We start from the raw sequence: 25,265 nt of genomic DNA, 5'->3' as shown, positions 1-25,265 counted from the left end.
GAGAGCCGAGAACTAGAAAGGTGAGGCTCACTGAGCCATTTATCTCTCCGCCCTTCAACTAACCCCACATGTGTATATCAGCCAGGTTGGCCCAATAAACTAACTACCTGAAACCCTTTAATACAGTTCCTCATGTGTGGTGACCCCGCCCGCCATCATAAAATTATTTTCATTGCTACTTCATCGTTGTAATTTTGCTACTGTTATGAGTCCCGACTCCGGTGAAAGGGTTGATCAACCCCCAAAGGGGTCATGACCCACAGGTTGAGAACCGCTGCTCTAGCTAAACAGTGGGTCGTTGCATTGGGTAAATCTGCAGCACAGGCTTCTCTAATGTGTTGACAAGCCAGGAGGTTACTTTGAGGACTACGGTGTGCCTCACCCAAACCACAGTGTTTTCAATCACCTCATAAGCATGCAGAAGTTGGGCATGGAACACGGAAACCTAAAGAAGAGCCGGTGCATTTAAACGATGGTGTTGGTAAAAACCACTGAAAGCACCATGAGCTGCCCAACGCACAAACAAATCTGCCTTGGGAGTCCAGCCAGACTGCTCCGTAGAGGCAAGGATGCCAAGACTTCCTCTCAAGGACTTTGGACATATTGTCACGAGACTGGTCCCTGGGGAAGGGCATCATGCTTGGTAGAGCAGAGAGGAAGGTCATCCGGGCGATGGGCTCAAGCTCATGAACAACTGTGAGGCCGGTGCTTCTCCCTGCTGTATGTCGGGTCCCTGTGAGTCAGCACAGCTCGATGGCACCTAACACCAGCCATGCTCACGGCGTCTCGCCTCTCTCTAGCAGAACCCTGGGCAAGCTCCCTGCCTGGCTCTGGTCCACTGGGGGTTAAGATGAAGCTCCCTGGAGCTGAAGGGGGAGCCAGGTTCTCCCTCTCTCCCCTCTGTGCTGGCTCTCTCCCCTCCAGCCCCTTTCCCCACCCTACCCTCCCTGCTGTTCTCCACCCTCCCCAGGTCCTAGCAGCTCCATCCCTCCCTTCAGCCAAGGTTTTATTCAAAGGTCACCTCCACGGAGCCACCTTCCAGGACTGCCATCATCACCCTCCTCTGCCTGAACCTGCATTGTTTTTCTGTCTAGGACTTCTCAGCGCTGGTATTTCATACGTCACTGATGTCTGCTCACTCGCTGTGCACGCCATGAGGTGGGGCAGGGTCTGTTTGACCCCTCGGTGCCTGCCCAGTGTAGACGCTCAATGAAGGATCGAGGACTTGCTGCAGCTTAGCAGGTAAAGTGGGGGGTAAGGGGTGGGCAGAGACACCTCCAGAACCTTCCTGAAGGCCAGCTCCCCAGCACTACCAGCAGTCCAGCCCTGCCCCACTGAGCCTCCTCACAGCCTGAACAGCACAAAGCTGCCCCCAACCCTGCCAGGCACACAGCGGGGCTGCCCCAGAACACAGAGCTGAGGCGACCACCCCAGGTCCCAACGCCCACAGATGTTTCCAGACCTAGCAGCAGAAGAAGGGATGGTGCTGGTCTCTGGATTCCATCCTTTGTCCCAAACACATACACACACACACACACACACACACACACACATCCCACCCTGGACAGAATTTCATTCCAAGGTTCAGCGTGTCTTTGCCCCTTCCCAGATGAAGGCGGCTCAGCCCGAAAGATGAGCTGGTTAATCAAAGCCAGGAGGAGGGCCCTGGGGAGAGAGGCCCATGGCCGAGCCCTGCCCACACCTTCTGTTCCAGCCTGCTGCCCCACAAGAAGAGCCTATTAATTTAACACCGATAGCATTTTCAATTTGTCACCAGCCTGGGAGCTCCTGGGGAGTTGGGGCGGAGGTGGGTAGATTGCTAACATGGCTCTGTTAAAAGTAAACTTTGAAGAGAGGCTGATCAGATGCTAGCCCTCTCCCTGCTCCTAAGGGGCCTTCGGAGAAGCCATGTCCCCTTCTGGCCTCAGTCCCCTTGATGGGAAGAAAGTTAATAAAGCCTACTTCAAAAGAACGCTGTGGGGGAAAAACTGAGATTATGAAGGAGCAGCCCCCGCAGGCACTACCTGGCCAGTAGTTGGCACTCTGGGAGGATACCCAGCCTCTCCTGTTCCCACCCAGGCCCAGCCACTGAGTCTGCAGCCCTAGAGACAATTTCAGCTAAACTCCCCTGGGAAGGCGCGGCCATCCTCAGCAGGATCAGTGCCCTAAATCCCTCCTTCTTCCAGCATAGCAGAGGATTGGAAGGCCCAGCCAGGGCTGTCTGGCTTACAGCTGAGCACACACCAGCTGCCGAGCCCCGTTCTCCCGGCGAATTCCTCCCGGGTCAAGCCTTGCCAGACACCATGGACCCACAGGCTGAGTGTGCTGCTCCCTGGCCAGAGGGCTCAGCTGGTTCCCGGCTGAGATGAGCCACGGTGAGAGGCAGGCTGGCACAGGAGGGGCCCAGGGGCCAAGGACTGGAGGAGACATGTCTGCCGCTGTAGCTGATGAGAGACAGACAGACAGCCTGGGGAAAGCTCTGGCCCGGGGGTACTGGGAGTCACTGACAGCCCAGCTGGTTCCTAGCCACATAGCCTCCATTTGTCCTTCACTGCTGCTGCTGCTGCCGCCGCCACCCACAGAGAGAGACGTGGGGAACAGGGCTCAGGAGGAATCCCCCAACCTGGCTCTGGGCTGCTACTCCCCTCGGAAAGCCCTTATTACCAGACTGGGCGGCGGGGAGGGGTTCAGTAGCACTATCTGTGGCCCCCATCTGCTTTTGCCTCAACTCAGACCCCTCCAAGAACCCCTGTGATGATTGACAACATCCGGGTCCTCAGCATCACGGGACTCCACGCCCTACAGCAAGGGGAGGAGGAAGGGAGGAGAAGAAACAGGGGAGACAAAGCGGTGTGTTCTGGTCATCACAGGCCTACTCGGGTGCAGGGAGAGCCATCTCTGAGAAAGCCCATCAGTAACGGTCACAGGGGAGCTTGGTGGTATTCCCACACATATGGGGAAAGAGAACAAGGCTTCACCCAACCAGTGGGGACAAGCCCAAAGACCTTGGGATGGGCTCCTGGCTGGATGCCAGGGAGAAGATTCTAGAAGGGGATGTTGTGCAGGCTGTGGACGGGAACGTCAGCATAGGTTCCCACATGGTGTTCTAGAAGAGGATGAGCAGAGAGGAAGGCTGCTGGTGCCAGAGACTCTCTTGCAGCTCACGTAGCAGGGAAGCGAGGCCCAGCCTGGCCCCCCACACTTTTCAGAACATCTTTGCCGGGCCTGAGTCACATCCTTGGCTCGAGCAGTGAGTGTCCAGCTCCGCTTACAAGCAGGAAGCAGGGCCCCCGGGAGCCAGCAGCAGCACCAGCCCCGGCCAAAGGAACCGTGCCAACGTGGTCAAGAGCTCTTGGAGGAGGACCCTAGAGGCAGCACTCAGGGTGCCCACCCGCTCCTCTGCCAGGACTCCCTGACTCACCAGCCCCGCAATGAACAGATTCCCAGGGTGCCACCCCGCTTCCAACAAAGCCACTCTCATCTGGCTTTGTGAGCCCGCTGAGCTGCTCACCCTCCCTGGGATTTTTGTTCACCAGTGTAAGACTGTGCGAGAGGAGGAGGGGAGGAGAAATCAAATGCCCTTGACAGAGGAGCTTGGTGAGTCAGATGCAGGATGAAGCAGCGGTGTGTCCCGGTCCTGAAGGAATGGTGGCACCATTTCATGGGAAAGAGTAAGTTCTAAGAATGGCGTGGAAGTTACAGCTGGGGCAATGGGACCATCTGCTGCAGGTGATCCTTGGCGTATTCACTCCTTCACGCCTTCATGAACAGCTGTTCCGAACATAAAGCTGAGCGCTGATGGTGTAGCGATTACTTTCACATTGGGTCGCTAACCACGAGGTCCACAGTTTGAAACCGTCAGCCATTCCACAAGAGAAAGATAAGAGCTATAGTCTTGGAAACACACAGAGGCAGTTCTACCCTGCCCTACAGGGTCACTTTGAGTCAGCATCAACCCCATGACACCTCTCCAGGGACATAGTGGGAGCCTGGTGCCCCTGCCCCTGCCCTCAAATAAGGAATAGCCTCCAAGGGTGAGGGAGATGCTGCCAGAGGCTGTGCAAGAGACTGAAGAGCCTAGGGAAGGGGACTTGAAGCCAGAAGGAAGCTTCTAGAAGCTACAGCTTGAAAGATTAGGAAAAGGTAGCCAAGCAAAGTATGGTTGATGAGAAGAAAGACGGTGGGTGGATGGATGGATGGATGGATGGATGGATGGATGGATGGATGATGGGTGGGTGGGTTGGTGGGTGGTGAGGAGATGGGTGGATGAAGAGATGGGTGGGTGAAGAGATGGGTGGGTGAATGGATAGGTAAGTGGATTGGTGGGTGGGTGAATAGATAGGTATGGGGATTGGTAGATGGGTGAGTGAATGAATAGGCAAGTGGATTGGTAGATGGGTGGGTGAATGGAGAGGTAAAGGGATTGGTGGATGGATGGGTGAATGGAGAGGTAAAGGGATTGGTGGATGGGTGGGTGAATGAATAGGTAAGGGGAATGGTAGAAGGGTAGATGGGTTGAACATATGGAAGGGTGAATAAACAAGTGAATGAATAAAAGGTGAAGGGGTTACAAGCATGCATCTAGAAAAAGTATACATGTTTGGTTTTTCCCAAGTAGGCAGGGAGCGTACCCCATCAGGTGGCCTCAGCCCCCTCGTTATTTCAGCATCATACGGAGGATCATATGGTATGGCCAGACGCTGGTTTCTGGTTTCCTCCCAAACCCTGCTTCCTAGCCCGCTGGTGTGACTTTGGGGACCTGGCTCACCCCTCCTCCTAGGACAGCCCCCACCCTTGACTTATTCCTCCAGCGCCACTCCTGGGTCACCAGCCATGTTCCAGGAAGCATGGCAGCATAGGAAGTGTGGGAGTGGTCGAGACCGGGGTGGCATGGTCCCCTTGCTAAGCCTGATCTTCACCTTTACAGGTCTCGGTGATCACAGCAGGAACCTGGAGCAACCTGGCTGGAGGCCTGGTGACCAGAGCCTTTCCAGAAAGTCAGCCGTGCCTGGCGGGACGGGGCCTGTGGAGGGGTGTCCCTCCTCCTGCTCCCGCCCGGACTTGCGACTAAGGGCCAGGCGCACGCATGGCTGAAATCCCGTCGATGGCACCCGGCCAACTGGCTGCCACTTGCTTATTTGGCTTGGAGCAGGAAATACATTTTTCTACTATTTATACTGCTGACCTCAGGAACAAACTAATTACTGCCGCGAAGCGGCATTCCCACACTGTCCGGCTCACATCTGCAGCCCCTGGTGGGGACCAGAGCAGAGGGGTGCCAGTTGACTGGGGGACAGGGGTGCAGGTCAGTGGGCACTCCTGCCCTGCTCCCCAGACCTGCCGGGGAGGGAAAAAATGAGAGCACAGTCGGCCTCACGAGCGCTGCCTGTGAGGGGGTCAGCCTGCGTCCCCCTTCTGGCACATCACTCCTCCGGTCCGTGGGTCCCCTGCACGAGAAGGACAATGGAGAGGCTGCAACGCTGACTCAGGGAACTCTCCTCCGGAGTGAGTGACTCCACATCTGAGAACAGCTTCACAGAAACATGGTTGCCCCTGAACTGCCGGCTTGGCACATGTGTCCCCCACACCTGGGCGGACAACAGATCAAACAGATGTGCAGCAGACCCCACCTCGGCCCGCGGTCCTGCCATGAGTCAGCCCATGGCAACCACAGCAGCCTCACTAAGCTGTTTCCGGACTCCGGCCAGCAGCTGGGGCACCCCTGAGAGAACCCAGGAAATCCCAGCAGGAAGTCCATCTTCCACTCAGAAGCAAGTGTCTAAATCTCCAGTCCGGCCGAGCCATTCCCTGGTGCCTCTGGTCATTCCCGCTGGCGTCTCACGCCTGCCTCACGGCCTTCCCCAGCTCCGTCCTGAACGGGCAGCTGCGGCTCTCCAAACGCACCATGCTTAACTTTTCCCTCCACAAAGAACTCTTTTCTCCCTGCTTGTCCCCAGTCAACTCTGCGTCATCCTTCAAGTCAGATGTCACCTATGCTGAGCAGCCTTGGGGAGATGGCCCCACAACACCTCAGGAGTATTGCTCACCTAGAAGGACCACACCTGTGGCACGGAAGGTTATACGTTATACATCCATTTCCTGTACCCCTGGGGCACACAGCTAGACTACTTTTCCCAGCATCCTTTGCAGTTAGGTGGGAGCATGTGACCACTGTGTGTCCAAGAGGGAGACAGAGGTGCTAGGCACCATTCTAGGCCTGGCCCATAAGAACCTCCCACTCGAGGCTGCATGCTCTTTCTCTTTAACCATTGGCTGAAGAAAAGGATGCTGAAGTCCTACTGGAGGGCAGGCCCCCAGGAGAATGAAGCCTGGGTCTCGGTGCCTGGAAGAAAGAAGCTGAAGAGGACCCTCTGCCCAGAAGGGTCCATGTTGCGTTAAGCCACTCAACGTTTAAGGTTATATGTTATAATAGTTCGTCTATCCTAACCAAACCAACATGCCAAAGGAATGAACTGTTTATTTGCCTGACGTCTCCACTAGACTGTTAAATGCATGTGGCACAACCCCACATTCCCATTCCAACCCCCCATTCCCATCACAGAGGATGGACTCAGGAAGGGTTTGTTGGGGGGCTGAATAGCGGCTTGAAGGCAGCCTTGGTGAATGGAGGAGTCGGGTCTAGGGCCGGAAGTTTGGCTGAAAGTTTCAGCCTAAGAGAGAGAGCCGCCTCTGCAGGTTCCACTCCAGGGAGCTCAGCCCCAAAAGACAGCAAGGCCAGGGTCGTCCACCAGGAGAGAAGTGGGCCAGAGCACCAGCCAGAGGCTGAGACTGGCAGCAACAGGGAGAGTCGAAAGGTCCTGGTCTAGGCATGCCAGAATTGGAGACCAGTTCTTCCTGCTGGCCCTTGGTTTCCCCTGCTATAAAAGAGGGTCTGGACTATAATTAAGCTTTCCAACTGTTCCTCATGGCAGAACCCCTCCCTCTGCTTTTGTTTTGTTACAAGCAGAAACTTACTGGCATCAGTCAATACTGACTACAAGTGACACGATAAGGCAGGGTAGAATTGTCCCTGTGAGTTTCCAAGACTAACTGTTTAGAGGAGTAGAAAGCCCCATCTTTCTTCTGAGGAGGGACAGGTGGTTCCAAACAGCTGACCTTGAGGATCACAGCCCAGTGTAGACTCGGCTCTAATGAAAGCCAGGGAAAGGGGTCAGCGCTGAGCATTTCCCCAACCATTTTTCCAATGGACACCCCACCCTACACATCGTCACACCCTTGAGCTCCATCCATCCTCTCTTCACCCAGGGTCCCAGATGCTCAGCCTAGACAGAAGCTTCCAAGTCATCCACCCAATGGCAGCCCTTGCTTGATCATCTCCAGCAATACCTTCCTCCCCACCAATCTGTGAGTGACGGGCTGGAGGCGGGGCCTGGCAAAACTGGCCTCTGAGAAGATTGATTCATTGTAATAATAGCTAGCAAGCTTTGATCCAGCACTTTCTAAGCGTTCCATATATATAGTTTATTTAATCCATAGAGTAACTCTATAAAGTTGTATAAGTTAGGAAACTGAGGCACATCAGTTGAAAAGCTCGTTCTGAAATCCAGACCATCTGACTGCTCACAGACACATCTCTGATGAATAAGCTTCTGATTGCAATGGAAAGGAAGGGATCAGGTTAGTTATATTACTCATTAAAATATCAGTACTCTGATTAATAATCATCATCAAATATATCTGTGGGAAGAGATGATGGAAAAGCTCTTTTCTACATTATTGAATATATATATATATATATATGTATAAACACACACACACATATAAGTAGACTTGGGAAACTTGGTAGATAATGGTGGTGGTGGTATAACAGGATTGATGGAAGTGATGTCACTGCTTTATGTAAGTCCAAACTGTAGACTTGGCAAATAGTGTGAGATTATATATATAACACTACTTAATTATATACATACATATTAATACACATATATATGAAATAAAGTTTATTGTGCCAGCCTGGCTGATCAACACAGGTGGGGTTAATTGTAAGGCGGAGAGATAAATGTCTTGGTGAGCCTCACCTTTCTAGTTCTCAGGTCTCTCGCTTTCTGATGGTCGGACCAGGGTGCATCTGCCTTACCCAGTTCCCTGCTTTAGCTGTCAAGGCTCACTTCCTGCAAGACATCCCCAAGGAGAAGTCACATGGACCTACCCCGATGCAGCCCTGGGTGCTGGGGCAGCCGTGTGGAAACCCCTGCCAGTGCTGAGATGCTTACACATTCACTGATTCGGCTTTCCTCCTGCAGTCGGCGTCATAGTGTGTGTTTTGTGAGATGGAGGAGGACTTTGTGGATTGGTGTCGGACTTATGGGCTAATGTTGGACTTGTGGGCTTGGGCCGCACTGGGTTGGGATGTTTTCTTGATGCGCACTTAGCCTTTATATAAAACTCTCTCTTATCCATGTGAGTTTCTGTGGATTTGTTTCTCTAAGGTGCCCAGACTGACACAGTATATCAACATTTGCCTCAGAGGCACAGACTGATACAGCAGTCGCAGCAATGGGCCCCGGGTGACCTGATGTACGGCCAGCACCATGCTGATAGCCGCTGCTCTGTGGAGTCCACGGTTGCAACTGCTGTGTCCGTCTGTGTCGGGGAGGGGCTCCCTCTGTTCTGCTGCCCTGTTGAAGTCCTTCTCCAGTGACTGCTGTCCCCGGATCATTTCTGCACAAGAAGCAGACAAAGCTCTGCCACTCTTACTCCACAGTCCTCTCAGCAGCCCCAACAGCGCAGCAGCAGCAGCGACTCGGCCTGTGCTTTTTCTAAGCACCTTAAAACGCCAATTCCCAGAAACCTCAAGCAGAGGAGGAGGTTCTCGCTCAGCTCACTCAAGGTCAGAGAGATTTGAGGCCAGGCAATTTGGCTCAGGAGTCTGTGGGCCTGACCAAATTGCAATGCGGCCCTTTAATTATAATGCATACCGTGCATGATATAATAATGCATTTACGGAACCAACTGGATGGGCATGGCGTGCTACAGACACCTCTGGGTTCCCTGCACACACAAAATGAGGACTAGAGGCCAGCAGGAACCTGCAGGTTCCAGGAGGTCTAGAATGCAGGCATGTGTGTCTACTTCAAGGACTGGTAGGTTCTGGCACCACAGCCTGAGGGTTTGCTGGTCACCTGTCCACTAATCAAAGCCTGATCTTGCCCCTTGCCTGTTGTGTGACCTTGAACAATGTCCGCACTTTTTTTTTTTGCATTGAACATTTTATTTTTCATTTGCATTCAATTCTTACATAAATATATATTATTCCTCTTTCATTTCTGGAATTTTTTTTACATTTTATTAGGGACTCACACAACTCTTATCACAATCCATACATATACATACATCAATTGTATAAAGCACATCCATACATTCCCCGCCCCAATCATTCTCAAAGCATTTGCTCTCCACTTAAGCCCTTTGCATCAGGTCCTCTTTTTTTTTCCCCTCCCTCCCGGCTCCCCCCTCCCAATGTGCCCTTGGTAATTTATACATCATTATTTTGTCATATCTTGCCCTATCCGGAGTCTCCCTCCCCTCCCTTCTCTGCCGTCCCTCTCCTAGTGAGGAGGTCACACGTGGACCCCTGTAATCAGTTCCCCCTTTCCAACCCACTCGCCCTCCACTCTCCCAGCATCGCCCCTCACACCCCTGGTCCTGAAGGTATCATCCACCCTGGATTCCCTGTGCCTCCAGCCCCCATATGCACCAGTGTACAACCTCTGCCCCATCCAGTCCTGCAAGGTAGAATTCGGATCATGGTAGTTGGGGGGAGGAAGCATCCAGGACCTGGGGGAAAGCTGTGTTCTTCATCGGTACTACCTCGTACCCTCATTGACCCATCTCCTCTCCTAAACCCCTCTATGAGGAGATCTCCATTGGCCGACACTTGGGCCTTGGGTCTCCACTCTGAACTTCCCCCTTCCTTCAATATGGTATACATATATATACATATACATATATAGACACACACACACACATATATACATATACACACATATATCTTTTTTTTTTTGCTTGATGCCTTTATATCTGGTCCCTTTGGCACCTTGTGATAGCACTGGCCGGTGTGCTTCTTCCATGTGGGCTTTTTGCTTCTGAGCTAGATGGCCGCTTGTTCACCTTCAAGCCTTTAAGACCCCAGACACTATCTCTTTTGATAGCCGGGCACCATCAGCTTTCTTCACCACATTTACTTGTTCACCCACTTTGGCTCCAGCTGTTGTGTCGGGAGAGTGAGCATCATAGAGTTCCAATTTAATAAAAGAAAGTATTCATGCATTGAGGGAGTGTTTGAGTAGAGGCCCAAGGTCCTTCCGCCACCTTAATACTTAACCTATAAATATAGACACATAGATCTATTTCCCCATCCTCCTATATATATTTGCATGTACATGTGTTTGTCTAGACCTCCATAAATGCCCTTTGACTCCTAGCTCTTTCCTCCATCTCCCTTGACTTTCCTCCTGCCCTACTACCATGCTTCGTCGCCACCTGGGCTAGAGTATACCTCTTCTCTAAGCAACCTTACCCTTGATCATTTCCCACCAGACCTGCCACTCCCCCCTCTCTACCATTTGGGGTCTCATGTTGTTCCCTTGTCCCTGTGTTTGTTAACACCACTTCCTTACCCCCCCCCTACCCCTCCACCCCAAGTCCTCCCGGAACTGTCAGTCCGTTGTTTTTCCTCCAGATAGTTTATCCAGCCTGTCCTATTCAGACAGACCTGTGGAGACACTAACATGCATGAAAACAAGACAGAGGAAAACAAAGCAACAGTATACAACCTGACAACAGAACAACAAACCACTGACAAAGAACAAAACAAAACACTTCCCAAGAGAAAAGCTTGTAGTTAGTTCAGGGATCGTTTGCTGGCCCTTAGGAGCATTTTCCAGTCCAGTCTGTTGGGGCACCACGCCCTGGCCCCAAAGTCCACTTTCAGCATTCCCTGGGGACCTTGCCACTCCATTCCCTTGCTGTTCCACTGCACTCCCCCAGTGCTTTGCCTCGGTGTGGTGGGATCAGGTCAGGTGCAATTCCCACACTGTGTCCGCACTTTCTTAAACATCATCTTCCTCTCCTCTGAAAGAGAATGTACAAAATATTCCTCCTTAAAATGAGGATGGCATTAATTTCTGTTTTATTACATGTATGCACATGAACGAGAACTTTAGAAAGTTTATGGAAATTTTTCATTATCTGCTCATTTCTTTTTTACATGAGTTTTTCTAAACTCCCTCATGTATGTATGTTGCTGTAGTATAAATTCTAGAGATTTACAATCTCTAATATATTGAGTTTAAGAATTCCCAGGCTTCGTTTCTTTACAACAGCTTTAGATGTACAGAAAAACTGGACAATCCACCATCCATAGCTGTCATTTGAAGCTGCCCCCACACACTTTTCTCATTCACGAACTAGTGTCCCAACTGAACCAGTATTGATGCATCGTCATCATTAACTAAAGTTCATGGTGCTCTTGATGCTGTACTGTTCCCTAGGCTTGGGCACGTGTGTGACGTCACAGAGCCACCACTGCAAGACCCCACAGAGCAGTTCCATCGCCTGAACCGTCCCCTGTGCTCCTCCACTTCAACTCTGCCCTCCCCTATGGAGTTTCTGGTGGCCACCTGAGGTAGGTAGTTCATTGTGCCAACCTGGCCAATAAGCACATGTGGGGTTAATTGAAGGATGGAGGGATAAATGGCTCAGTGAGCCTCACCTTTCTAGTTCTCGGCTCTCTTGCTTTGTGATGGTCAGACCAGGGTGCAGCTGCCTTAGCCAGTTCCCTGCCTTAGCTGACAAGGCTCACTTCCTGCAAGATGTCCCTGAGGAGAAGCCCCATGGACCTGCCCCAATGCAGCCCTGGGCGCTGGGGCACCAGTGTAGAGGTCCCTGCCAGCCCTAAGATGCTTACACACTCACTGATTCGGCTTTCCTCCTGCAGTCGGCATCATGGTGTGTTTTGTGAGATGGTGGAGGACTTTGTGGATTGGTGTCAGACATATGGGCTAATGTTGGACTTGTGGGCTTGGGCAGCACCAGGTTGGGATGTTTTTTTCATGTGCACTTACCATTTACATAAAACTCTCTCTTATACATATGAGTTTCTGTGGATTTGTTTCTCTAAAGTACCCAGACTCACACACCATCCATCGCTTTACAATCTGTAGAGTAATATTGTTAATATTGGATCGCTTTTGCTTCTTTGTCAACCAGCAGTTGAACACACACACACACACACACACGTATATTTGTGTTATTTGGGTGAGTCTGTTTCTGGCCCCTGCATTCTGCTCCGCTGAGCTCTTTGGCTAGTCTTTTCGCCAGCACCACACTGTGGGGTTGCTGCGTTTTGACTGGTTCTTCTTCGGCACTGTGTTGACGCTCCTCGGCCTCTTGCCCTTCCACATAACCTTTACAAGCAGTGTGTCAACGTCACAGCCGAATTCAGGGGGTGCTGATGGCATTGCATGGACTCGATAGACCTGGATGGGGAGAACTGGCGTTGTACTCACACTGAGTCTTCCTCGTCAGGAACATGGAATGCCTCTCCGTTTAGATCTTCTTTGATGTATCTCGTCAGGTTTTGGGGTTTTTGGGGGTTTTTTGTAGTTTTCTTCGTATAGATTTTGCACCTAGTTTGTTAAATTGTGCCGAAGTAGGTCTCTCTGGCTTCTTTATTGGTGCTGGTGTAAACGGCACGACATTTTGAATTTCAAATCTCAGTTGTTCATTGCTGGTTTGGAGGGCAGTAACTGACATTTATATACCTTCCGGAACGTCGTCTGTTATGGAGTCTTTGCAGTTTTTGACATAGACCATCATGTCCTCCACAAATGGAGGCCGTTCCAGTTCCCCTTTCTTGGGATGTGAGCTGAGACTGCCAGTGTGATGTCGAACAGGACTTGGTGAGAGGACTTGTTGCCGGTGTTAGGGGGGAAGCATCGTGTGTCTCACCATTATGTGTGCTGTTAGCTGTAATTTTCCTTTCTTTTTTCTAATGTACAGGTTAGGAAATGTCTCTATTTTCCTAGTTTCCTGAGAGGTTTTTTGTTGGGTTTTTTTTTTTTTGAATGGTTGTTGGATTTTGCCAAATGCTGGTTCTGCCCACACGAGGTTAGATAGCGGCTGTGACCGAAGCACCCAGGAGAGGGGCTGGCCCGACAAATGCACTGCTAGGCTGTAGTAGCACGCATGAGATTGGTGCTTGTAGAACACGGCCATTGCCACTGAGCTGATTCCACTTCGTGTCAACCCTGTGTAGGGTTTCTGGGGCTGTCGGTCTGTGCAGGAGCAGACAGCCTCCCTGTCCTCCTGCGAAGCAGCTGCTTTGTTCAAACTACTGACCTTGCGACTAGCAGTCCCCCTCTGGAGAAGTCCACGTGTATCCTTGCCGCTTGTGTTACTGAAGAAAGCATTTGCTATGAGAAGTCATTGGTCTTGCAGAATTCTATCATGCGATCTCCAGCTTCATTTCTGTCACCAAGCCATATTTTCCAACCACGGTTCCTTTCTCTTTGTTTCCAATTTTCGCATTCCAATTACCAATGCTTATCAATGCATCTTGCTTGCATGGTTGATGGGTTTCAAACTGAAGGCGTTGGCAGAATTCTTCAATTTCTTCATCGCTCGCGTCAGTAGTTGATGCATCCAGCTCACTGTCAGCAGCCAACACCAGGTAAGGGGCTACTGTGGAACAGACCATCAGTTGCCCATGTGTACGTTCAGGAAAGGTTAAAAAAAAAGTCCACGAGAGCCAAATTATGACCTTGAATTTATATCACCCGGATTCTGATAACATCTCAGGGACAGATGGGACGAAATGAACACTAATGAAAGAAGGCCTGATGAGCTGTGGGGTGACATCAAGACCCCAAAAGGTCATTAGAAAGACAGCAAAGAAAGAAAAGAGCAGAGTGGATGCCAGAAGAGTCCCCAAAATTTGCTCTTAATCAGAGAGTAGCTAAGGAAAATGGAAGAAATGATGACGTCAAAGTGAACAGAAACTTTCCAAAAGCATCCCAAGAAGATAAAGTCAAACATTATAATGAAATGTGCAAAGACTTAGATGTACAAAAATAAAACAAAAAAAACAGAAAGAACACATTTAATATATCTTGAAAGAACTAAACAAAAAATGTCAAGCTGTGAGTCCCGATACTGAAAGATTCTATGGGCAAGATATTGAATGACGCAGGAAGCATCGAAGAATTGAAAGAATACAGAGTCGCCGTAGCAAAATTATGTAGTCGACATCCAGCCATTTCCAGAGGTAGCGTGTGAGCAAGAACCAGTGGTGCTGAAGCAAGAAGCTCAAACTGCACTGAAGGCTTTAGTCAAAGCCAAGGCTCCAGGAACTGATGGAGCACCAACTGAAATGTGTCAGCAAGCTGATGAAGCACTAAAAGCACCCGCTCATCTGTCAGGACATTTGGAAGACAGCTACTTGGCCAACTGACTGGAAGAGATCCACATTTGTACTCATTCCAAAAGAAGTGACCCAACAGAATTGAATTATATCATTAAGATCACATTCAAGTCAATTTTCCTGAAGATCACCCAATGATGGTTGCAGTAGTACATTGAGGGTGGATTCAGAAGAGGAAGTGGAACAAGAGATATCATGGCTGCTGTCAGGTGGATCATGACTGAAAGCAGAGAATACCAGGGGGAAAGGTTTACTTGTGTTTTATTGAGGATGCAGACACATTCGACTGTGTGGACCATAGCAAGCTCTGGGTAACCTAGAGAGGAATGGGAATCCCAGGACGCTTCATTGTCTTCGTGAGAATCTGTACACGGACCAAGAGGCAGTTGTGCAGACAGGACAAAGGCATACTGCCTGGTTTAAAATCAAGACAGGCATCTGTCAGCCTGTATTCTCTCAGCACATTCAGTCAATCACTGTGCTGAGCAAACAGTCAGAGAAGATGGATTCTTTTTGGTTTTGTTTTTTTTACGATCTGAGAAGATGGATTCTATGAAGAAGAATGTGGCATCAGGATTGAAGGAAGGCTTATGAACAACCTGTGAGGAACAGATGGCAGACACAACCTTGCTTGCAGAAAATGAGGATGATTTTGGGAACTTGATGATAAAAATCAAGGAATGCAGTCTTCAGTATGAATGACAACTCACTGCAAAGAAAACAAAAGTCCTCACAACTGGACCGATAGACAACATCATGACAAACAGAGAATAATTAAAGTTGTCGAGGATTTTGTCTAGCTGGGATCCACAATCAATGCTCATGGAAGCCAACAGTCAAGAGATAAAGTGATCGGTGCATTGGGTAAATATGCTGCACGAGACCTCTTTAAAGTGTTGAAAAGCAAGGCTGTTACTTTGAGGACTACAGTGAGCCTGACCCAAGCCATGGCATGTTCAATCACCTCATATGCATGTGAAAGTTGGAGGGTGAATGAGGAAGACCGAAGAAGAATTGCTGTGTTTGAATTGTGGGACTGGAGAAAAAGATTGAAAGTGCTATGGACAGCCAAAAGAACAAACAAATCTGTCTTAGAAAAAGTTCAGCCAGAATGTTCCTTAGAGGCAAGGATGGCGAGATTTTGGCTTATTTACTTTAGGCAAAGTATCGAGAGAGACCAGTCCCTGGAGAAGGGAAACATGCGTGGTAAAGTAGAGGTGCATCGGAAAAGAGGAAGGCAGTGGACAAAATTGATCGACACAGAGGCTGCAGCAATGGGTGCAAACATAAGAACAATTGGGAGGGTGAGCAGGCCCGGACAGTGTTTTGTTCTGCTGTACAAAGTCAGAACCAACTCACCAGCACCTATCTGCAACAACTGAAAAGAAAGCCAGCAGCCCAATATAAACATCTGCATCCAGATGAAATGCATTGGCAACTCACCAAAGAGGCTATCTACAAGGGCCATATTAAAATCATAATGTGATTGTGTTTCAAGCTTATTAAAATAACTCAAATGAAAAGTCTGACAATGAAGTGTTGGCCAGTGCCTAGAGAACTCTCATTCACTGATGGTGTCGTCTAAAAGTGCCCAACCACTTTGTTCAACTGTTTGATAACTACTACTCGGACCAAACACATGCCCCGTGACCAACCAAACTCCCTTGCTGCCATCGGGTCTATTCTGACTCTCAGCAGCCCAGTCGAACAGGGTAGAACCGCCCCTGGGGGGCTCCGAGACTTAGCTCTTTATGGAAGTAGAAATCAGAGAGAGTGACTGGTGGTCTCAAAGGGCTGACCTTGTGGTTAGCAGCCCAACGAGTAACCACGACACCTCCAGGGCTCCTACACGGCCTGCCAGCCCCACCCATAAAGGCAGATCCAGTAGAAATGAGTGTCCAGTGAGTGTGCCGCCCCTCCCCCCCCCCGCCCAGAGGCATGTGCAAGAGTGTTCTTGCCAGGAGTCTTCTCAATAGCCCGACTCTGGAAACAACCCACATGCCAGTTGACAGCAGACCAGATAAATAACCTGTGGTGTGGTCGGACCATGAGTTCTCCCTAACAAGGAGGACGCACAGCCTACAGCTGGACACACTATGATTGACCCTCGCAGGCTTGAGACTGAGCGATACAAGCCAGACACAAGCACACTTTCCGTGAGTGTTCATTTACATAAAGTCCCAAACAGGAAGTCAGGACAGTGTTTTCCTTCAAGGATGGCCAGTAATGGAATGTGGCCCCAGGGAGGTTTCTGGGGGTTCTGGTGACGTCCTTGAGCTACGTGCCAGAAGAACAGCCGTGTAGAGAATGCCTGCTCTTACCTGGTCTTCCCCCCATGCTCCTCCACTGCCCCTGCACAAGCCTTTTTGTTGTGCTGCCCTCTTCCTAGTGGATTCCAGGGCTGGACTCAAGACACCACAAGGTTCTTAGTCAACCTTCTCCAGCTCAAGGCTCCCTCTGTCTGTGACCTCCACCTTGGCCCCTTTCCTGGTCACTCCTTGCTGCCCCACCCCTGGCTCCCTGTTTCCTGGATTTCCCATTTGCTGTAAGTGGACGCGGGCATTTTAGAACACAATCCACACTCTGCCTCTCCCCTACTAGGAGTCTGCCAGTAGCTACCTGTTGCTCTTCAGGGCAAGACCCAGCTTCTCACTGCCTTTCTTCCAGTCCCTTGGATTGCCAACCAACCTCTACTCTTCTTTCCCCAGCAGGTATCTTCCCGTCCTTCAGAGCTCAGCTTACATGGCGCTTCATCAGAGGAGCCTTGGCCTCTCCCCATCCTGTCGGGTCACCTGTCTTTGGAATGGCTGCAAATATGGATCTCCTCCAGTCACTGGCCACGTCGTTTCCTGGCATGGATGAGTAAGTGCTTCATCGGCTTATTGAAACATTTCCATCGGGCTTCTACCAATTCCTGGAACCTTGTTCTTGGTTAATTCTTCCACTGCGGCTTGCATTTCTTTCTTCGGCACCATTGATTCTTGCACACAGGCTGCTCTCTGAAATGGTGGAATGTTAACTAGCTCTTTTAGGTGCAGTGACTCTGTGTCTTCTTCCACCTTCCTTTGATGCTTCCTGCATCATTCGATATTTTGCTGATACATGATTCGATATTTTGCTGATACATGATTCGATATTTTGCTGATACATGATTCGATATTTTGCTGATACATGATTCGATATTTTGCTGATACATGATTCGATATTTTGCTGATACATGATTCGATATTTTGCTGATACATGATTCGATATTTTGCTGATACATGATTCGATATTTTGCTGATACATGATTCGATATTTTGCTGATACATGATTCGATATTTTGCTGAACCCGAGGCTTGACATTTTTGCTCTTTAGCGCTTTCCATTTCAGAGACACAGAATGTGTTGTTTGTTTGTTTGTTTGCACATCTAGGTCTTTGCTTTATAGGATTTGACTTTATCTTCTCAAACTGTTCTTTGAGATTTTCTGCTCAGTTCTTTTACATCATCGTTTCCGCCATGTTCCTTCTGATTAAGAGCGAATTTCAGTCTGTTCCACAGTCATCCCCTGATCTGGTTTTAGCTGCTGGTATTGAACTTCGCCATCTTCTCTTCCCACAGATGTAGTCTATTTGATTCCTGTGTGTTCCATCTGGGGAAGTCCATGTGTAGAGTCACTTCTGTGTTGTTGAGAAAAGGTATTTGTGATGGAGACGTTATTGGTCTTTCAAAATGCTGGCATGCGATCTCCAGCTTCATTCCCAAGACCGTATTTTCCGATTGCTGTCCCTTCCTCTTTGTGTCCAGTTTTTGCACTCCAATCACCAGTAATGACCAATGCACCTTAATTGCATGCCTGATCCATTTCAGGTGGAAGACTTAGTAGAGTTCTTCGATGGATTCATCTTTACTTTTAAGGGTTGGTGCATAAACTTGAATAATAGTTATATTGATTTCCTTGTATTCAGGTAGACATTTCTCTGTCACAGACAGCATTGTACTTCAAGGTAGACCTTGAAATGTCCTTTGGGACAATGAATATAGCGCCCTTCCTCTTGATTGTGTCAGTCACAGCATAGTAAACCATATGATTTTCTGATTCAAAATGGCTGATGCCAGACCATTTCAGCTCACAAATATCTAGAACATTGATCTTTATGCATCCAGTTTCATTTTCAACGACTTCTAATTTTCCTAGATTCATATCTCATACATTGGAAGTTCTGGTTATAAATTGATGCCTGGAGGACCTGATGCAGAGGGCTTAAGTGGAGAGCAAATGCTTTGAAAATGATGAGGGCAAAGAATGTACAGATGTGCTTTATACAATTGATGTACGTATATGTGTGGATTGTGATAAGAGTTGTATGAGCCCCTAATAAAATGTAAAAAGAAGAAAAGAAAAAAAAGAAAATGATGAGGGCAAAGAATGTACAGATGTGCTCTATACAATTGATGTATGTATATGCATGGATTATGATAAGAGTTGTATGAGCCCCTAATAAAATGTTTTTTTAAAAATTGATGCCTGCAGCTATTTCTTCTCCTTTTAAGCCCTGCCCCACCAGCAAATGAAGGTCCCACGGCTTCGCTCTCCCAGACCTGGGCCCTCGTGGCAGCCCTTCCTCAGTCGATCTGCCAGGCCTTCCAGCCTGAGGGGCTCCTCTTCTGGCCCCATCTCTCCGACGGTGTTCTGCTTCAGTTCATGTGGTCTTCAGTAACTGGCAATATTTCAATGCTATCCATAGGGTGTTCACTGGCTAATTCCTCTAAAATGGACAGCCTGTTCCTTCTTAATCTGGAGGTTAGGCTGAAACGTGTTCAGCGGGGGTGGCCCCGCTGGTATTTTAAATACCTGTGACGCCGCTTCCCGTATCACAGCAGCACGCAAGCCACCACGGCATGACAAACTGACAGACATGTGGTAGTTATAGGTGACAAAAGGGGAGAAAAGCCAGCAGAGAGAGGGAAGCTAGGTTCCACTGAGAAAGAAGACTCGGAAGTAGAGCACATCCTTTGGACCCAAGGTCCCTATGTTGAGAACATCCTAGATTCACGAGGAGACCGATGGCAACGGCATCCTTCACAAAGGGATGGGTCTCCATCCTGCTTTGGTGGGTAGCAACGTGCTTCTTCAAAGTGCATGAGCAGCCATCTAAGGTCCAACAATTGGTTTCTCCCAGAGGAAAGAAGAGTGATTTAAATAGAAAGCTATGGAGACAATTAATCCAATGGACTGATTGGGCCACATGACTATCTATCTCTAATACTGAGGCCAGAAGAACTAGGTGGCACCTGGCTTTCACTACCAACTGCTCTGAGAGATGACATTAGAAGATCCTAGATAGAATGAGAGAAAATAGGGGGCGAAACTCAACATATTTTTTTAAAACACCAGCATACTGGTGTCATATCGAGATTGGTGGAACCCCAGGCATGATGACCCTTCATCACCCCTTCAGCCTGGAAACAAACTCACCTCTGTGGCTCAGTTTTCAGCCGACCAACAGACAGGGCCGTTGGAGGTACAAGAGCGCTGATGAGAATGATCAACCATTGGAGATCAGAAGGGCCGCTTTTATCCAGAGGCAGAGTTCAGAAGAGATACAAAAGAGACCGCAACAGGGCCCCACAGAGACCTGGGAGAAGGGATACGTGGTATTTCATTGTGAGAACTGCAATTAATGAGACGACAGAAAATGTGTGTGGATTGTTAAATGGAAAACTGGCCGGCTCTGCTAACATTCAGCCACCCACCCACCCCAAATGTTAAAGGAATCCGTTTTAAAGAACCTCAATTAATAAAAATAATAAAAAGATGGATGCCAAGACACATGCAGATTCCCCAAGGGACACCATGCTCACAGATGTTAAAGGAGACACGGATCTTTCTCCAGAGCTGGCGGAGAGACCAAGCCTTCCTCTAGAGCTGCCACCCGAATTCAGCCTCCTAAACTGTGAGAAAATACATTTCTGTGTATGGAAGCCACCCATTTGTGCTGGTTCTGTTCTATCACTAGGTAACTAAGACAGGGCCATTTTGATTATAATGACAGAAACAACTTCTAAAAATAAATGATTGACATTGCCAATGATAGGCCAGGTCAAAAAACAAAAAAAAGGCTGGGGGGCGGGGAATAACTAATGCTGGCCAGGATGTGGGGAGCTTGGACCCCTCAGATGCTGCTGGAGAAACTGTGGGTGTGTCCCACCACCATGGAGAGCAATACAGCACTGCCTCAAACTACTGGGACTAGACGCTGCCTGCGCGCCAGCAACCCCTCTGCTAGGTGTATGCCCTGAACAAGTACGAGTCATGGCTCGAACAGACATGCCCATCCATGTTTAGTGCAGCACTGTTCGCAAGAGCCAAAGAGAGAAACACCTAAATGCCCATCAGTAGAATGATTAACAAAATTCTGGTGTGTACACACAATGGACTACTATGCATTGCTCAACAGTAATGACGAAGACATGAAGCACCTCATGCATGCATGGACCTGGAGAATCTTATCTGAGTGAAAATAGCCCGTCACAAAGGACACATGTTATATTGGGGAAGGGCAGACAAGATAAAGACAGTCATGCCAAAGGGAACAGGCATCGGAGATTGTGAAGAGGGGCAGTGGGGCGAGGACAAGGGGCAGGGGAGATAAAACGATGGCTAGACTGTCCATGGTATGGAAGGTCATGATCCACAGAGGGAGAGGGGAAGTCAAGGAACAGGTGAAGGGTTGAATTAGGAATTTCAACTGTTGAATACAAAATTATCAGAACTATAAAGCCCCCCCCCCAACCCAACCAACATTTTTCTTTACTTGTTTAAAAAGAATTGACTGACTCACACACAAATCTGCTGTGGTTTCAGGTAAGGCTGGCTCCGAAGCCTCAGCCCTCAGTTTCTCTCTCTATCTGAGGCCACTCGAATCCTCAGGTGGGACAGCCTTTTCCTCTGTGGAAGCATAATGACCACCAACAGCTCTGAGGTGGCCTCCTATTCTCCCAATAACCTCAACAGAAAGAAGCCTTCTCTTTCCCAAAGATTCCAAGTTCCCAGAACTTCATCCTATTGGCCATGCCTGGGTCACATGTCTATTCCTAAACCAATCACCATGCTCAAATGAATAGAGTGCTTTGATTGGCCAGGCCCCTTGTGCCTACTTCTTTGGGAAGTAATCCCAGCATGCTGGCTCAGCTGGCAAGAGCCCTGAAATGCATAATACTAACAGCCGCCAACATTTTCGGAAGCCTTTGTATGGGCCACACCCCACACTCAGTCCCCTACATCGGTGGTCCCATTTCATCTTCCTAAGGATTCTACAAGGGTATGATTATTATCCCTTTCTTAGAGAGCAAGAAAGGAAGTTCTCTGTGGCGAAGTGACTTTCCCCCAGGGGTGGAATTAGAACCTGACTCCCATGACCACAGCTGTAGTCCAGCCAGTCTCCTTCTGTCTGCCTGACTCCATCCTTCATTCCCTCGGTCCATGCCCCAGCCCACAAGTCCCTGCCCTCATCCAGCTCTCAGCACCCCCCAAACACTGGAGAGCCCTCCAGGAAGTCCTCAATGTGCCCAGACGTCTGTTGAGCCTCCTACTCAAACAAACAGTCTGGAGACAAACCGGAACAAAACCACCGAGGGTCAGCCCTGGCCCTTCCCCACCAGCACTCCTGTCCCCGCACCTGTCCCTGGGCCAGCTGCCAACGTTGGCAAGTGTTTGATGAGCCTGACTGGGCAGCTGAGGGGCACCCAGGCTCCCCTGTCTGAGCAGGAGTCAGGCTTCTGAAAAGACAGGTCCCTACTGCCCGAGGAGGAGGGCTGGCTCGTACCACTCCCTCCAGAAGACTGGAAAAGAAGAGTTGAGGCCAAGCCAAAGACAGGCATGAATAAGTGTCACGTTTAGATTAGATTTAAATGGCTTGCCCTTTCCAAATCCCAGGTCAAACTATGATGGTGCCCAAGCCCCCGTCCCTTGTCTCAGAAAAACAGTCTGTCTCCAGGATTGTAGGTGAATTGAGTGCTCCCAGTATGTGTTCAAGTCCTGGCCCTTGGAAATAGGGTTTTCTCTTGTTATGTTAATGAGGTCTGGCCAGGTAGGGTGGATCCTAAACCTAATCACTTCTGAGTGATAAAAAGAGTGGGGCACAATTTACAGAAGGCTACAGATGACAGTGGGAGCGCCAAACCGCTCAGCAAAGTTTCTGGCTCTGCAGATGCTCTCTGGCCACAGGTGAGAGACCCAAACAGCTTTACTATCAGACGGAGACTATTGTAAAATTGATTATGGTGGCTCAAACCATGACCTTGGTCAGTTGACCTCCCTCTCCACCAAACCTGAATTTACTCTAGGCTTAAGTAGTGCTCATTTAGTCTATGACAGAAATTTCTTCTCTGGCTTTTTAAATATTTTTGGTGATCTTTTCTTTCTTACTCTTTACTTTTATTTTTATCTGTACATTATTCTTATTATTTTCTTTCTGTTTTGTTTTTATTTTGTCCTGTATTGTTTCTGATAGGTTTCCCAGGTTATGAAGCACAGGAGTAGATGCAGAGAGACATAACTGATGCAATGGTCTGTCTGGGACAGGGTGCCAGGAGGCTGGGGAGGAGAACCGGAAAGCAAATGGCAGCGAGAACACTAGAACTGATTGCGATAATATACATATAGAATTCTTTTTTTAAGTGACATAACTATGGAAGTGGATTACATGTGATTTTTATATCAAGAAAACTACTGGAGGGAAAAAAAAAGTTGCCGAATGGTTACCATGAGTGAAGGAGGAAGTTTTTCACTTAGGGGACATTGAGTTCACGTTAACGGTGGAGGGACCATTTGGAAAACGCTTTCAATAATGGTTGTACAACACAAAAGTAAAAGCAAGGGCACTGAATTGTACACGTAGAAGTTGAACTGGAGAACGTTTGGTTGTGTATATTTTTGCCACGATTTTTTAAAATACACTAATAACAATGAGGTATTGTTATTGGGTCTCAATTTGATTGTGTTCTCAAATTCATTGTGGTAATCATTGTACAGTTCCTCTTGATACGATTGAACTATTGATTTGTAGGATGTGCGGAAGAAGTGCCAATAAAATTGTCTTTAAAAGTTACAAAAAGAGAGAGAGTTGAAAAGACACAGGGACACCCACGGGGGAGACAGACGTGAAGACTGCCAGCAAGTCAAGGGACCAAGAAATGCCTGGGACCCGGGTCCTGGGTGTCCCATGTGGCCAATACGAGTCAAAAATCAAGTCAACGGTAAACAGTGCCAAGCATGAACCACAGGGGTGTGAGGGGGATGGCAGAGTGAAGACCCTTATTTGGACTTTGCTACGTATTCACTCAGTCATTGGGTCAATGCCAACTGGGTGCCTCCAGAAATGGGGGAAAGTTCATTTCTCTCCTTGAAGCCGTGTACTTGCAACATGTAATGAAGACTCAGCCACCCAGGCCGGCTGACTCTGATAATAACAGCCGGGCGCCCTCCTGTGTGTCAACTCGGCTCCACGTGCTGTTGGAAGCCTTTGCAGATAAGCACTCATTTAATCCTCTCCACAACTCAGTAACGTCAGTATTATTATATCCACCCCCTTTACAAAGGCCTCTTTTGAATTCAGCACCCCCTGTGGGGACCCGGGTGACAGCGCCTGGTGACCGGAAGGGACTCAGATAGCTGAACCCTTGTCTTTGTCTGCTTTCATCATGATCTGTCTTATAGTGACCCCCCCCCCAAACTTCTGAAAGTTAAAAACAATTTCATCATGTCACTCCCGACTCATAGTGACTCCTAGATCAGTGGTTCTCAACCTGTGGGTTGTGACCCCTTTGGGGGGGTCGAACGATCCTTTCACAGGGTCACCGGATTCATCACAGTAGCAAAATTCCAGTGATGAAGTAGAAACGAAAATAATGTTATGGTTGGGGGGGGTCACCATGACATGAGGAACTGTATGAAAGGGTCACGGTCTGAGGAAGGCTGAGAACCACTGCTCTAGATAGTGTTTCCAAGACTGTACATTTCACAGGAACAGACAGCCTCATCTTTCTTCCGCAGAGTGGCTGGTGGATTTGAACCACTAACCTTGAACCAGAAGGTCAGTGGGGAAATGAGGGGTAGGGGTTCAGTCCCTTATGGTTTTTTAAACGAATTTCTTCAAAACATGTGTCACTTGTCCAACTAATAAGAGCTGGAATCAAGGCTCATCGGGAGAGTGTTGGGAACAGAATTACAAGACTCAAAGCAGACAGGTGATATCCGGCCACACAGAATCCCATGGGCCACCAGTGGGAGGGAAGTTGGATTTTATTCTGTGTCAATAGGAAGTCAACTGAAAAAATCCTTTTGGGTAGGAGCATGGACCCTGGACATGGTCTGGGTTCAAATCCTGCCTCAGTTACTCACTAGCTGTGGGAACTCGGATGAGCTACTTAACTTCTCTGGACCTCAGTCTCTCCATCTGTAAATGGGGCCAAAAGAATGCCAGCCTCAGAGGGTGATTGTGAGTACTAGAGTTAGTTAGCACACATGAGGTGCTAGAGCCCGACCTGGCACACAGTAAGTGCTCAATAGACATCCCCCCTGCAAGGCTTCCAGCATGTGGGGGGATTTTACCACAAGGCGACTGAGGTGCATGTGACATGGCCACCCCAAGGTAACACGGCTAGTTTAAGCCACCTTAGAATGGAGTGTGTGGAGCCCCTGAGTGTCGGCCCCATTCTGGGCCCTGGCCCTCTTCTCGGGTCAAAACAGAACAGCCAGGAGGCACCACCCGGTGGAAAGCAGGGAAAGCTGGGGTCCGGGCCACTGAATTTTTGGATGCTCCAATTTCTCATCAAC

Source organism: Tenrec ecaudatus, chromosome 1, assembly GCF_050624435.1.
Source record: "Tenrec ecaudatus isolate mTenEca1 chromosome 1, mTenEca1.hap1, whole genome shotgun sequence".
Lineage (NCBI taxonomy): Eukaryota > Metazoa > Chordata > Mammalia > Afrosoricida > Tenrecidae > Tenrec > Tenrec ecaudatus.
The sequence above is the reverse complement of the archived record's forward strand: the minus strand, read 5'-3'. Positions refer to the sequence as shown.